This window comes from Culex quinquefasciatus, chromosome 1, assembly GCF_015732765.1.
Source record: "Culex quinquefasciatus strain JHB chromosome 1, VPISU_Cqui_1.0_pri_paternal, whole genome shotgun sequence".
Lineage (NCBI taxonomy): Eukaryota > Metazoa > Arthropoda > Insecta > Diptera > Culicidae > Culex > Culex quinquefasciatus.
Window position 1 is genome coordinate 85,716,537 of NC_051861.1, and position 13,740 is coordinate 85,730,276.

The following is a 13,740-nucleotide window of genomic DNA, read 5'->3' on the forward strand; positions in this document are numbered from 1 at the left end:
GCGGTAGACCCATCGGACGTACCTTCAGGGACTCTACAGAAGACCCAGAACATCACCACATACCGGTAGACTAGTCCCTGAACCTCCCTGAGGCTATCTGGATATGATCTGAGGTCTAAAACTACCGACCTCTGCCGTGTTACGGCGGTAGACCCATCGGACGTACCTTCAGGGACTCTACAGAAGACCCAGAACATCACTACATATCGGTAGACTAGTCCCTGAACCTCCCTGAGGCTATCTGGATATGATCTGAGGTCTAAAACTACCGACCTCTGCCGTGTTACGGCGGTAGACCCATCGGACGTACCTTCAGGGACTCTACAGAAGACCCAGAACATCACTACATATCGGTAGACTAGTCCCTGAACCTCCCTGAGGTTATCCGGATATGACCTGTGGTCAAAAACCACAGTCAAATCGCCTACCTCATACTTGTACGGCGTTGAACACATAGGCCTTAACTTGACGAAGTTTCGGATGACCTAGAACATCGTAAACCATGTAAATTTGGTGTAGCTGTAAAGCTGACTTCATAACGATTCCAAAACACTATAAATTTGTATAGTTTAGTTGATTTTTTATTAAAATATCGCCCATGTCTCCCATATAGCCAAAATCCCATAAGCCCTGTACCTCGCATATGCGTGCTTCGCATAAGAAACCCCCATATGAGGTGCATATGCGAGGTTTAACTGTACCTCTGGAAATGTGTAATTTTACCACTTTTCTGGTGTAATGCAACTTTTTCAGTCTAAACTGAGGTAAAATTATATCATAAAAACGGTAATATTCAACCTTCCAAAATTACAGCTTCCAAATTTAATTATTTTTTACTGTGCTAAGAACAATTTTACGTTAGAAGAATTTCGTTGTTATTTATTATTTTTTTTTGAAAACTAGTTTTAAACTTTCTGACAGATTTTTTTCAAAAATAATGCTTTTCAAAAGAGAGAAAAGCGTTAAAAACTAATGAAATTATGGATGTAATTTTCAAACCTTCATTTGTCTGTGATTATCGACTCGTGTCGCGTGCATCATCACTAAAACCAACATTGCATAGAGAAGATGGTCCCGAGGATTTTGGCGGAGCACATGAGAGTGCAATAATAAACAAAAATGCTTTTCGCAAATAAACAGCAGCAGCACAAATGGTAATGGCAATAATTCGAGCGATCCAAGATAAAAGAAGGCCAATCTGGTTAGTCTCGAAATAAGGGACTCTCAAACTCTTTCCCTCATTTGGCACGGCCAATTTGAAAGAAAGCATATTTATATTAACTCTTGCTGCAAGATTGTTGGCCAAAAAAGGAAGCAAAAGTGTGGGGAGGGGGGGTAGAGGAAGTTGGCAGTTATTGTCTTTTCGTGGCCATGATTTGATGGTGTAATTTCACCCCCAACTCTGCCGCCAGACCGCCGAAGGGTGACAGTAGAATCGTGCGTGTGTCCTGTCATGTTGTGATATTAAATACGACCGAATAATTGCCAAATTGCGAGCACTTTTGGCGCCTTAATAGGCGATTATGGCAGATTTATGGGAGGACATTCCGAGGGCCCCGGGAATCGACGCGGCCAATGTGTGATGTTGACTTGGTAGATTTTGTAGAACTCTGATGCTAAACTGTATTTTTTTTTTGAAACTTGTAATAAGATAAAACTAATAGTACAACAATTTATTACTCTCTAAAAACTTGACAAAATTTGCAAGAATCACACGGACTCATCTCGTCGTCCAACATTAACCAACCTTGCCTCCCTCATTATTGTTCAGGTCATTTACTGCGACACAACCTGCAAGTGCAACTTACCAACATTCCCTACACCGAAGCATTTGAGAGGTCCTCAACCTGGTTCAGCACTCGTCCGGTGCGCTCATCCGAGAGACGATGATAGATGATTTGCAGATTGAAGGTAGTTATTCTTGCTAATTGTCTATGGCCATCAGCCGTCTACTGTCTTCCCTGATGGAAGGCCACGTGCAGATAACCTTCTACTGCCTTGTTCTGTTTATTTTGTAGGGAAAATTAGATTATTTTTCTTGCAAATATTTTTTAATTATCTTTTTAAATATTTTCAACAAAAAAAGTTTAATTTCCAGCAGTTTGGTGAATACTTTGTCTTAAACTAGAGTTGTTGAAACTAAATTAAGGGTTAAGTTCCCCTCCCTTCCCAGACAGCTTAAGGTAAGGACCCTCCACCAGCCATCTCCCGACTATGATTAATTGTAAATTCTTTGTCTTGCCTTGGCCAACGCAGAATAACCTGGGTGGGGATCGTGAACCACGACTTCGTTCTAACAAAAACACCGGCGCGGGTCTTCCCGGTCTGCGTACGTACTTAGTGCCCAAACGGTCCACCGACAGTCGTGTGTCGAGTGCTTATTAGAACAATTTCTGGGTGCGCAACATTGTTGTACTGCCAGGAGGGGGGACTATTTTCAGCGCACATTTGGAGCATCAGAGAGATCCACTGTTTGAGTTAAGGTAGAGCGATGTCTGACTAAGGCCACCGGTGTGTTCAGATCTCGGTAACGTAAATATCCCCCTCACATGCCTTGCTGCTACGAAAGCATTTCACTCGACACTTTTTTGCAGAAAGGTAAGGTGACATTTATGGGTCTCATGTTATTAAAGCATCGTTTTCAGAATTTTGAAAAAAAAATTACCTGGAAATTCTATTTTTTATTGTTTTTGGCTAGCCTTTCAGGAATAAACAAAATTGTACTCATAAAAAATACTCTTTTACTTAATGATTCTAATTATAAATGGAGTTTTTCTATCATTTTAAATTAAATTATAAAAAAAATATTGAAATATCGCATTGCTTAACATCATTTTTTAAATAACAATTTAAACAAAAATCCATTTTATGAAAATTGAACCAGTTAATGATAATGATTCATTGACTTTTTTTAATTTATATGAAATCTTGTCCATCAATGGTTTCTCCAAACAAACTCCAATCCAATCCAATCCAATCCAATCCAATCCAATCCAATCCAACCCAATACAATCCAATCCAATCCAATCCAATCCAATCCAATCCAATCCAATCCAATCCAATCCAATCCAATACAATCCAATCCAATCCAATCCAATCCAATCCAATCCAATCCAATCCAATCCAATCTAAATCAAAATATTATTGATGTGCCCTTTGATTTTTACGATATGGCCTTTCAAAATATATTAATTCTAGATTACATTTTCAAAAGGTCCAACTGAATAGGAAAGTCATGAACATTTTGAGCTTTACCGTAGCCGTCACAATCGCCATATAACCTATCAGCCAAAACCAACATTAAAACCACTAAGTAGCAACAGCCTTGCCAGAACCCCGAAATACCCCTCTTAAACCCCAAAGGGGCCTCCGCAAAAGGTTGTCACGGGGTTGTGTACATGTTCTAAGTTTTACTTTACTTAACTATTCTAAGCTAAGTGATTGTAGATAGGCCATTATTTATAAACCCTTCATATGCGTACAAGGCTTTACAACTGAATCTTAGCAAACTCATCAAAGCCTTAATGAAGTTTTTGTCGACATAAAAATGACATTTCATACGTCTTCAAACGTATTCAGCCAAACAGGTTTTATTCTGGCAAAAAATAAGTCTTAGTTTTGCCAATGATAAAACAAATTAAATTGAAGGTAATTTAATTAATATGAGAGCTTATTTCTTGCATTAGGTGGCTCTATTTCAGCTGCGGTTAAATTTTATCGCTGAAAGTGAGGGAGATGATTCAAAATCCGGACACTTTTGATTCGAATTCCGGACACTCAATTTTGCTTATGATTCACACAAATTCGGACTAAAATTTTAGTGAGTGGCATTTGTTAGGTCTCAAATATGCTGTTAACATCAAAACAATCAAGGTTTTGTATACAATTTTGATTACATTTAAGGAAATCAGAACCATAATTTTCTGCTTTGCCTTCCCGGTGCTTACACGCCTATGAAATATTTCAGTGAAATGTTTCACTTTTTTTGGTAAATGTATACTTTTACTTTATTTCATTGTTTTGGCATTGACTTTAGCATAATTTATCAAATCATACAGTATTGACAATTATAATGCGAATTTATATCCAAATAATTGATAAAACAAGATGAGGTGTTCGGGTTTTGAATCGTCCGGGAAGCATGACGTTAAAGCAAAAAAAATCAACTATCTCCATGAAGAATGAATTCTGCATTACTGTGTGTTTTCATCAAATATTAATCAAATTTACTGCTTTTTCTATTATTCTTTTTCCTGCCAAGATGGTTGTCAATCACATTCAATCAGACCACGCTTTAAGCGCGATGTTTATGCACTGCTTTTTGGCCGCGAGAAATGCTTAATTAGGAGCTTATGGTTTTATGTAACTTGACAGCTAATCCACCCTTGGTTTTAAAGAAGCATGCGATAAAACTGTTTGGCGTGGTATTGCCATCGGATTTTCACGACTCTCTTAAAACTTACATAAAACCTGATTAAAAGCCATTTGGGTTTGTCACCTGGTTTTATGTTCGAGGCATAAAACTTTCTTAGAACCTATTAATCAGCTCTTGCTTATTGGTTGCGTTAAATGCCGAAATAAAACTAGGTTATGGCTAGTTGGTTTAAAACGTTGCATGGGATAGGTTGTTATGCGAATTTACTTTAGAATTTAGAAAATCCCTCATTTTTCAACCGACGATATTTTGGAAACTTTTGATTCAATATTTAAGGAGTTATATACATGTAAATCCACTAAACCGATGGTTTTCAATCACTCCTTAAAAGTTTCATGAAGATTTGTTCTATTTGATGTGAGCAAGAGACGATTAAAGCTAACAAATTTTGCCATGTTTGTGAACTGTCATACTTTGAGAGCGTTTTTCTCTAAACATCGAGTTGATTTACGAGGGCTACGATATCTCGAGATTGAGCCAAATTGGCTGAAATTTAGGGTGAATACTCTCGCGACATATCCCGTGTGCATGACGAAGCCCAATTTTTATATTTTCGTTTTAAAAAATACAAAAATAAAAAACTGACGACATCAAGATATTTTTACCTATTTTCTAAATGATTTTTTTTAAATCGAGTTTTCAAGAAATCAAGAAATATGTGGGATCAACTGGGTTTTAATTATTGAATAAATTGCTTAAAATCAATGTTTTTTAATGTTTTATGAGCAATATTAGTTTATTTCACGCAGAAATCATGAATTCATAATGATTTTTAACAATCGCGAACCTTCATGCAGTTTCAAGACAGCCCCCGTTACCCTAATTTCACCAAAAGGGGATTATCAAACGGGGTTCTCGTTTGTAGCTGACACCGGGGGACACGGCATCACGAGCTCGAGATAAATTCCGATTGTTTTCAAATTAAAATTTAATGTCAGCATAGAATGTGCACCTGTGGCTTCGAGTTTTGCAGCATCAGATGTATATATAACAAAGAGTAGACAACAGACAGAGACAACTTGGAAGACACGGTAAGTGCGCCCTCTGTTGACGTCGTTGAAGTCGTTGTTTCGCATCGGTTCAGTGAGCTGCTGAGTGACTGATGAGATGGATCTGCTGAAAGGTTGGACACAATGAGCGGGAGCGGTGCTGTGAAATCGGGTGGTCGATGAGAACCTTTATGGGATGTTTTGGTATAAGTGGATGTTGGAGCCGTTTGATACGATGAAATGAAGTACTTCTTCAAGCATTTCATTTGATAGAGAATTATGATTTTTTCTGAAGCAAAGGGCGATTTTCTATCCCACAGAACAAAATGTTTTACTCTAACAAATCACTACACTGTAACGCCCTCTTAATTAAATATTCTAGACCTGGTAAATCTGACTTGGTATAGCGACCAAGTTTCACAGTTGGTCCCAGAAGATAAATTATCTCCCGCGTTGAAACCCCTCAAGTAGGCGCCGACAATGTGCTTACAATGTTGCACGACCTGATCCAAGCAGCCAGGTTCTGCGCCGCTGATTGAGATAGTCACCGCGCGATGGCGTTGCGTTGCGACTGACTGACCGTCTAGATTAGGTTTAGTCTAAGAAGAGAAGAAGAGTGCGCACCAAGGTGGATTAGGTGGGACCTAATAATTAAGGTCTGCTACTCACGTTATGAAGATTTTGGATGATTGTCAGCATCAACTGCACGTTTTGAGCATTTGTGAATGGTATCTAAATTAAATTTATTTTATATGTTGTAAAAAATTTCGTTTTATACCAAAAATATAAGTAAATTAACTGTCAACTACTCACCAAAGTGCCTCAGAATCATTTATTTTCATCAAAAATATCCACTAATTTCTAAAGAGTCCCTAGAGTCGCGGCTGACCTGAACTGTAACCATCCAACAGAGTGTCAGCGAGAAAGGCTAAACTGTTGCAATTGGCCCTCGTGGCGCGAAAGGTGGCGCGGCGGTAATTCGATACGGCCAATTGTGAATCGCTAGCGCAACCAACTCTAGCGGCTAACGGCCATTAAAATCTGTCGCCTGCAACGCGTCAAAACGACCGGGCAAATATTAACCAACTCCGGGGCGAGAAAATTGCTCATTTAGCACAGTTGTGGTTAATGCGTTAATCAATTCGAAAACGGTTGGTCTCGGAATGGTCCTCCAAAGGGCCATTCAAGAACCTTTTCCGAGCGAAGAACTCACTCACAATCTCCGGCTTGAGATCTCAATTTGGGGGCTAGACGCATAAATCAGCGTGGCTTATGATGGTGCGCGGTGTTTTGTTGTTGGGACCACGCAGGAGGAGGTTGTAAATTTGGCAGTAAGTCATACGCATAAGACTATGGAAGGAAATTCAACTCCTTAGCTCCTGCTTAGAGAGCGCGGCAAGTTTTAATGGTTTTATTACAGTTGACAGGGCAAAATTGGATTTGCCTTTGTTAGATTTACAGCTTGGAATGATGTAATCCAGGGTAATTTGTTCATAAAGTTAAAAATCATTTATTTTCAAGCAATTATTTCGTATAATATTCAGCATTATAAATTTTCTTCTTTTTTTTAAATTGTTTATTCGTAAAACTTTTGTAGACTACTTACAATCCATCTTACATGCTAGGTTTTTTTCTCGCTATAAAATTAATAATTGTAAATATTTTAAAACATCTCATTTCAAAACGGGAAATTTACTGCACTAAAAAAATCAAGTGTTTAATTTGACTAGCGAGTTAATTCCATTTAATTGTTTGGGATGGCCAAATATCTTTTCTCCTAAGTGTTCATGGAGAGTTGGGGCGTCGTTGCTGCAAACAAGTCGAACATTTTGTGCATTTTCTGAGACTGAACTTTGGTAAATCGCGTACAATCGTGTTATTTTGTGAAGTTTTCCAGCAAAACTTACCCTTTTATATATTTTATTGATTTTCTGTTGTGATATATACTTCAAAAACATGTTTCTTTAAAATAGAAAAAAAAAACAAGAAGGCGGACTGGGTTATTGTTGAAAATTATTTTTTTGCAATTCTTTCGTGAAACTACTTACTTTTTCTGTCATTCTCGGAGGACAAAACAACCTTCTTTTCTCTACCAAAAGTAACAGAATGGAAAAGTAACCCTTTTCAAAACAAATGCTGAAAAGTTTTTCGGAATTGCAAAAAAAAAATGTATGGAACTCGTTGCAAAACTTGATTTTTTCATCACTCGTCGTATTTTTCCAACTCGGTGAACCTCGTTGAATCAATGTACGACTCGTGCTAAAAAAATCCTTGTTTTTGCAACTTGTTGCATAAACTACTATTTTGCAATTCCGTTTAATTAATTTTAATTTACCTACCAAAAATAACAGAATGGTAAATTAATACCTTTCAATACCAGTGCTGAAAAGTGCTACTGAAATGGGTGCTGACAAGTTGAACTTTTCATTACTTGTATCGAAAAGTAACATTTTTCAATATAATTTTCATTTGAACGGTGAATTTTAATTTACGCATGGATGTTAGACAATTCTTTTTATTCAAATTTTTTTTCGCTGCAAAAATTTATTTTTTCAGTACTCGCCGTATTTATCCATTTCGGTAAACCTCGTTGGATAAATGTACGACTCGTGCTGAAAATATCTTCTTTTTACAACTTGTTGCATAAATTACTATTCCAAGAATTTACATGTCACATTTAACCATTTTTATGAAGAAAAAAACATAATGCCCCGTCAAATTAGGGTGGAATTTGAAGCTGAAAAGTATTAAAAAAATTTACATTTTTCCTTCCAGTGGCCACAAAATTTGTGACCATAGCGACAGTTCAGTGTACCACCAGCTTTTGATGGAATTTATGACGTTAGCCTTAGAAAAGGCAGCTAACAAGAAACGTCAAGCTATTTCCCCCTGAAGAAGGCGCCAATCAGCGCCGAAACGTCGGACACAGCATAAACGGCGTTTCACTTTGCCCAGACTTAGTAGCCGATCAAACTCAAATAATAACAACAGTCGAACTCTCATCAATTATAATTATTGAAAGATCGATAAATAATCGTTATCTTCCCGATCACATTTTTTCTCAGACTTTTTGTGTTTTTAGCACAACAGCTTTTTTAGGGATGTCCGCTTAAAATCTGTTTGAAATTTTTGAAATTAGATATGTCTTTATTGAACTTTCTTATAATAATTACATTTCATTTACATTCTAAGTGGTATGGCTACATGCTCTTCATCTTTGTTATATTTTTCGTTTTATTATTAACTGTTCACATTCATTTATTTACTTCAAATTGTTTTACACTTTTGCATTGAATCGAATACATTTGGGTAAAAAAGAAAAAAAATCACCTTAACAACTAATCCTAACTTAAAACTAAAAAAATAAATTCATTGAAATATTCAAAATCATTTGAACGAGTAAACTACGAACTGTATGTTAAAATAAATCCTCCAAGCGTTCTTACTTGTTCCGCACGAGTTTTGCAACCACGCAGTGTTGTTGTCATCTCGATGAAAATGTTCAGAAGTTCTTGTGGTGAAAACAGGTCACTACTGCCTTCATCCATTGATGCTGGTTGGTTTCCGCTCGGTTGCTGACTGAAACCTGGAGGTGTTGTATTTTCTGCAACTTTTGGCCGCTGATTCAACGGCAATGGCTGCAGATTTGGAACCACTCGAGTAGATCCTGCTCCAGGTGACGCCAAAGCAGGAAAATCCACGTCCGTGTATGCTGGTGGTGTTTTGCGACGATTTGTTTGGTGCCTCGTCGTCGCTTGCTGCCGAATTTTCACAAACTCAGCACGTTTTGGGCAGCTTCGATTCTTGGTAGAATGGTCGCCGCCGCAATTGAAGCATTTAGCTTCGATGTTCTCGTTGATTGTTTCGCAAGCTTGAGTTTTGTGCTCACCTCCGCAGGTTGCACAACGACTCTTGATGAAACAGTTCCTTCCACCATGTCCAAACTGCAAACAGTTCGAACACTGCGTCACGTCACGGTGCACTGGACGATAACGTTCCCAAGTCACGATGATGTTGAAAATAGCTTTCAGCTCAGACGGCGTTGTCGATCCTTTCTCGAGATGAACCAGGTACAGTTGATCACGATACTTGATGTCCTTGTTGTGTCTCGTCATCTTGAAGACTTCGATCACGTTCAACTTAAGAGTTTTGAGCTCTTCTTTCAGCACACTCACATCCATGTCGTACAGGCCTCGGAGGACCTGTTTCATGGGGCGTTCACTTGGATCGTCATGGCTGTAGTATTCAATCTTTGTGTTGTTCAGGAAATCCCGAACATAGTTGTAATCCTTTCTGGTAGGTAGCAGAATTTTGAGTCCATCAGCACACAAGCGAATGGAAGCTCGTAAAGCACCAGATTTGATAAACCCGGTCAGCCACTTTCGCACCGAATCCGATGACGATGTTTCCACAAAAATGGGTGGCAACTTTTCCCGTCGTTCAAATTCTTTCTTCTCGCTCACGTCCACAGGGAGGGTAGCGAACTGGTTTCCAGACAATTTTTGAGCGTCCTTGCTCAAACTGCCTGGCTTTGCAGGTAGCGCTTCGGCATTCTTTAGCTTCTTCAAATCTGCCGATCCTGCTGGTGAGGACCGCCTCTTTTTCTTGCCCTGAGGCATTTTTTGCACTTTTTAGCACTTTTTTGGTTTGTGAGGGACGCACGTCTGACTCGCTTCTCTGCTGATCGCAGACTCCCGCTTATAATCTTTTTTTTTCCTATAGTATAATATCACTAACACTCACAGTGGTTTTTTATACCTATTCGATCAAATCAAGCCAAATTTACTAGAACTAATGTCAACGCGGCAATCCATCTCTGACAGCTTCAAAATGTTTCAATTTCTAGCAACTTTTGTAAGGTCCATTAACCGAGAAAACTCAATCGACCGTTCGAGTTCTTTGTTTTGAGATCCAATTTTTCCTCCTTTTTTCAGAAGACATCTGGTTGGCACCGGCCCCGCACGATGGAATGTTTCGAGTTCCCATGGAATTCTTGATAGGTGGCGTAATTTGCTGTCTCTCTCTCTGCTTAAGTATCGCGTGGATACTATTTCAAGCACTTTGGTGCCACCACCATACTAAGCGCGAATGATGGCGTCGTCGTTGTCGTCTTGTTTAAGCCGTCGTCGTCGTTGGCAAGCATAAACGCGTTAAAAATTTGGATCAGCAGCATATCATCAAACATGTGGCCGCAACGCCACATGTTTTGTTTGTTTTGTTCCACACGTCCCCTCTTCCCACCTCGGAAATTGGAACCATTTTTGGGGTGTCGATTCTTGGCGCTAATGTAAGGAATTTGAGTGATCATTGTGCCTCGTAGGATTGAGAACAGGTTGTTGGTTTTGGTTTGAATTATAAATAAGAATTTTGATTCAAATCAATAAAAATATAACCCTCCCCGACGGGGAATTGAACCCCGGTCTCCCGCGTGACAGGCGGGGATACTGACCACTATACTATCGAGGACTGCATGGAAAGGCAAATTCTTCAAATTTTCTGTTCAAATAACTTCGATCAAACGAAATCAATCTCTGCCCAAGCATCCGTCGTCAATCCGGTAATGAAGCCGGGATCCTTTCCACTTCCACAAAAAAAACACAAAAGGAATTCCTCCTGGCTATTTTACTCTGTCAGAGAAACACAGTTTCTGCCCTCAAACCACACGTTTCGATTCCCCTTTTCTTGAAAAGTTTCCTCTTATTCCTTAAGGAGTTGCTGATGCGGTTGCTGCTTGCTTCCAGAACGACGACGACGGAAACTTACACGTTCTAGTGCAAAGATCTTGGCAAAAAGTTGGCCCAAAAAACCGCAACGCATCGCAAAAGTCCCTACAATATGGGAAATCGAACCAACCTGCGGTTTTGGCCGGCAGGCATCGAGTCCAGAATTTTGCATTAAACTGAGAAAACTATTTGCAAGTTGTATGTTTTCGCTAAGAAAAGGGGAAAAAAAAATATTGCGCCCCCGGGTGGACTCGAACCACCAACCTTTCGGTTAACAGCCGAACGCGCTAACCGATTGCGCCACGAAGGCGGCTTGCTAAAACGGGAAAATTATATCGAAAAAAATGATTCTCTTATCAGCTTGAACCCTTGCTGATGTCTAATGGGAATTTGGTGGGAAAATTAAATTAATCACCAACAATTAGGCATCTCATGGAAACGTGTGCGAACACGTTCTAACTAAAGTAGGGGAAATATGCCCATTTTGACCTAGTAAGCGGTCGTGTTTGAATGATGCTGGATAATCTGGATTGTTCCTTGAAATTCACTAAAACCAAGTACACCAACGAGTAGAGCAACTTTTTGTGAACATTTCTGTTTATTTTCACTTTTATTAAAGGTTATGCTATTCCTTTTGCAAGCATTTAAAAAACTATTTCAAAAATGCATTCTAATCAGTCGAGTGCATTGGGCCACGCCCATTTTTCTATTTTCAGCTTAGTTCTTTTTTTCTTCCAGCGCTCTTTTGGGTCTGCTTAGTGCTGCCAAAACTTATGAAATTTTAAGCGAACACTCACGAAAAGTAGCATTCTTAGCGAAAGTTTCCTGGCAGCACTTGCTCACTCCAACAGGCGCTGCACCAGCATGTTGGTGGTGTTGGTGGCCACCCTTTGTTCTTTATTTGCCTTCGCTCCTCGCTCGGTTTTCTTCAGCCTTCGATTAGAACCGGTGTTCAAAATTGAAACCTCAAAAGACTTAGCGCGTTTGTTTTTTTGATGGTGCTTGCTAATTATTTACATTTTTCGGGATTATTTTTCAAGTGAGTGACTAACTAATGGTCAGAAGAACATGTTGCCGTTAGTTGAAGCAATTTTATATCTAAGCGCTTTGAAATCGTTAGCGCAAGTGAAAAGATATTGATGGCGACTTTCGTTAAGCAGGTAACCTCTGATCTTGCGTGTGGATGTGTGTGCCACCAAAATGATGAGAAATGGTCTCGCAAAATAGAAATTATGATCAAAAGTGCATTAAATTTGATCTTTTTGGTCAGTAAGTGGCATAAATTTGCGTGCTTACTCGAGGCGGTGCTGTTGCTGGTATGTTTATAGCCTGAAAAGTATTTTTGGAGCTTTAATCGAGCATCAAACTCTCCATATGACGAAGATAGGTGTTTGATTAGAAAGGGTATATTTCCCCTACTGCAAGGGTGAGGAGAGGTTGAGGCGATGAGCAGCAGAGTGGAACGATACAATATTCTTTTAAAATTTGGATCAGCAGCATATCATCAAACATGTGGCCGCAACGCCACATGTTTTGTTTGTTTTGTTCCACACGTCCCCTCTTCCCACCTCGGAAATTGGAACCATTTTTGGGGTGTCGATTCTTGGCGCTAATGTAAGGAATTTGAGTGATCATTGTGCCTCGTAGGATTGAGAACAGGTTGTTGGTTTTGGTTTGAATTATAAATAAGAATTTTGATTCAAATCAATAAAAATATAACCCTCCCCGACGGGGAATTGAACCCCGGTCTCCCGCGTGACAGGCGGGGATACTGACCACTATACTATCGAGGACTGCATGGAAAGGCAAATTCTTCAAATTTTCTGTTCAAATAACTTCGATCAAACGAAATCAATCTCTGCCCAAGCATCCGTCGTCAATCCGGTAATGAAGCCGGGATCCTTTCCACTTCCACAAAAAACACAAAAGGAATTCCTCCTGGCTATTTTACTCTGTCAGAGAAACACAGTTTCTGCCCTCAAACCACACGTTTCGATTCCCCTTTTCTTGAAAAGTTTCCTCTTATTCCTTAAGGAGTTGCTGATGCGGTTGCTGCTTGCTTCCAGAACGACGACGACGGAAACTTACACGTTCTAGTGCAAAGATCTTGGCAAAAAGTTGGCCCAAAAAACCGCAACGCATCGCAAAAGTCCCTACAATATGGGAAATCGAACCAACCTGCGGTTTTGGCCGGCAGGCATCGAGTCCAGAATTTTGCATTAAACTGAGAAAACTATTTGCAAGTTGTATGTTTTCGCTAAGAAAAGGGGAAAAAATATTGCGCCCCGGGTGGACTCGAACCACCAACCTTTCGGTTAACAGCCGAACGCGCTAACCGATTGCGCCACGAAGGCGGCTTGCTAAAACGGGAAAATTATATCGAAAAAAATGATTCTCTTATCAGCTTGAACCCTTGCTGATGTCTAATGGGAATTTGGTGGGAAAATTAAATTAATCACCAACAATTAGGCATCTCATGGAAACGTGTGCGAACACGTTCTAACTAAAGTAGGGAAATATGCCCATTTTGACCTAGTAAGCGGTCGTGTTTGAATGATGCTGGATAATCTGGATTGTTCCTTGAAATTCACTA

At 39.4% G+C, this 13,740-nt stretch overlaps 4 non-coding genes across 4 annotated transcripts; all 4 read right to left on the reverse strand.

The window, feature by feature from the left end:
• Positions 1-10,818: 10,818 nt before the first annotated feature.
• On the reverse strand, positions 10,819-10,890 carry Trnad-guc. Its single transcript has one exon. It is a non-coding gene; the product is annotated as a tRNA-Asp (tRNA).
• Positions 10,891-11,383: 493 nt separating this feature from the next.
• On the reverse strand, positions 11,384-11,457 carry Trnan-guu. The gene has a single exon. It is a non-coding gene; the product is annotated as a tRNA-Asn (tRNA).
• A 1,411-nt stretch (positions 11,458-12,868) lies between these two features.
• Trnad-guc lies at positions 12,869-12,940 on the reverse strand. Its single transcript has one exon. It is a non-coding gene; the product is annotated as a tRNA-Asp (tRNA).
• Positions 12,941-13,426: 486 nt separating this feature from the next.
• Positions 13,427-13,501, reverse strand: Trnan-guu. Its single transcript has one exon. It is a non-coding gene; the product is annotated as a tRNA-Asn (tRNA).
• Positions 13,502-13,740: the final 239 nt, after the last annotated feature.